This window comes from Macrotis lagotis, chromosome X (assembly GCF_037893015.1).
Source record: "Macrotis lagotis isolate mMagLag1 chromosome X, bilby.v1.9.chrom.fasta, whole genome shotgun sequence".
Classification (NCBI taxonomy): domain Eukaryota; kingdom Metazoa; phylum Chordata; class Mammalia; order Peramelemorphia; family Peramelidae; genus Macrotis; species Macrotis lagotis.
Genome location: NC_133666.1, coordinates 125,275,319 through 125,277,979, shown reverse-complemented (window position 1 = coordinate 125,277,979; position 2,661 = coordinate 125,275,319).

Below are 2,661 nucleotides of genomic sequence, written 5' to 3'. Positions count from 1 at the left end.
GCTCTGTAAATTATCTTCACCTGGTGTCCTTGAACACCAGTGTCTTGTTTTGCTAAGTGCCATGGGAGTGGGAGTGGATTAGAGACTGGAAAGGTATTTAAGCACTGGTGTTTTAGTAAATAAATGGAGCACTTGGGGATCTCGATGGGGGTGCTTGTCTCCCACTCCTCCAATGCTCATCTGGGGAAGATTGAGGGAGTCCAGGAAAGGGACTCAACATATGGCATCTAACTGGGACTCAATATATTTCTGTTCTAACTTCTCCTTGGAGTTAGAACTTTCAGAGAATGCTGCTGTTTTCTCTCTGTAGTTGCATCAGAACAGAATGGAAATCCTCTACTTGAGGAGAAAACCTCTAGATGTGACCAGGAGTTTGCCAAATCTGGGTCAGCATATAGTGACAAGTTTATGTTACTAGAAAATATAGACTCTACTGTGATCATTGCAGGTCGCATTCCCAGAGAAGTAGAGCCTCACTTGATGACATTAGACATTTCAAGGTGTCAGAGAATCTGAGTTGTCTTGCCAAGCTAACAATATGATTGAGAATGTCACTTGGAGGTTAACTATCTGCATGATACCTTCTTACATGAAATCTTCACTTTTCCACACTCCAGGATAAACCATCTGAAGGTCATAACCTACAGATGAGAAGGAGTCAAATGCTATTTCTGTGAAACCCTTTGATCTTTCTTTCCGATTCCTTTTGGTCTATTGGTTTGAGTACTGTATCACGTAAGAAGCAAAAGTGAGTAATCCACCCAACTGTTTGTGGAGGTGATGGAGACTGGACCTATAATTTCACTGGGGTGTGGACATTCCCTCTACCAATACAGGTATCACCTTCTCTAAAACTTATATTCTTAGGGAGCTGAGAGGGAACTGTGAGGCTCATTTTCATAACTCATAGTTTACTCCCAGATCCAGTAAGTGGAACTGGAACAGGAGTGATTTCACTTGTATATGAGGATCCCAGATGAGGAAGCCCCCTCACCAAATGCAGGTCAATACCTACTTGTCTTAAGAGAATTGCCTAAAGAGAACAATGTACATATAAACAACATTATGAGATGAACAATCTTGATGGAAGCAGCTCCTCTCCACAGTCCAGATAGCTAGGACAACTGCTTTAGATTGGTTATGGACGATATTATTCCCAACCAGAGGAAGAAAAACAAAACAAAGCACACCTGATGAACACTTTATAAAAATTATCTCTTATGTGTCTCTTTCCCTTAATCCTAATTCCTCCTGCCAAAAATTACTAATTTGTAAATATGTTTAACAAAATATGTATGTAAAATGCTAATCTGACTGTTCCCTACTGAGGGGAGGGGGATGGGAAGGAAGGGTGGAGGGAAATTTTGTAACTTGGAAATTTGGATGAAAATAAAAAAAAAAAAAGAGAGAATTGTCCAGAGCACTGAAAGCTTGTCAGGTCAGATTAGAGAAAGAACTAAAAAACCTTGTGCTGTCAGTCCCTCCTATAAGACGATGCCATACTAGCTCATCCCCAATAGTTTCTGAGATGACTAAATACTGAATGCTCATGGTCTCTGAAGATTCCATGAGTGGCCCCCAGGTTTCAACTTCAAAAGTCATCACATAGAATGGGAAGAGAGGAATTTTATTGTCCTTCCTGTCTGCTATGAAGCTTGCTAGAGACTTCAAAAGTTTTTGGGATGGTACCTAATGTACCCATTAATACTCAAACCAATTATGAGAGGAGTGGAGACATCTGATATTAGAGCTAATTAGTTGAGTCAAGAGACATGGCTGGCAATGACTAGATTCAGCAGTTGTCTCCTCTTATAGTTGAATTCTCAAATTATGACTCTCTAAACTTTTCAGAATGATAATTGATATGAGAAAGACACACACACACACACACTTCCTGTATGCCTCCTAAGATTACATACATATTGTAACCTTGAAAATAACTTTGTAAATTAGGTAGAAACCTTTAACTGTGCCCCCCCCCAAATTTGTACCCACTCTTCATTTGTCTAGTGTTACAGAGAGGGATTCAGTATCAGAGGAAGGAATGGAAGGATGGGGCTCAGTTGCTGCACTTTGGATTCTTGTCCATGTTGAGTCCAGGACCAGTGGATCCCCACAAAGTAGCATCACTGAGATTGCATATGAATAATCTTTATTCTATGTACACATCTATATTACATATGGTTATATACATATTCTTTTATAGTCAGGTGAAGAAACCAGAACCAAAAATCAAAGTAACTTGGGGCACAAATTCTTTTGAACAGGAAATACAGCCAAGATCAGATTAATCAGTGCTATTGGGACTTATTAAAACCCCTTGGGTATTGCTAACAATAGTTTAATAAGAACTCAATTAAGGAGGTGAATCAAATGGGATGCAGTTAAATTGATTCTAAATAAGGGAATGCTAAATTAGGTTTAAATTGGGGTTCTTAACTTGGGGTCCACAGACCCCCAACAGGTCCATGAATAGAATTTTTTTTGGGTCCATGAACTTGGATGGGTAAAAAATGCATTTTTATTTTTGTTAGCCTCTAACTAAAATTTAATGTTTCCTTCAATTAGGAATTATTAAAAATAACATTATTCTGAAAATAGGTTCAATGACACAAAAAATGCTTAAGAACCCAGTTCTAAATTCCTGGGCATCAGGCCAAG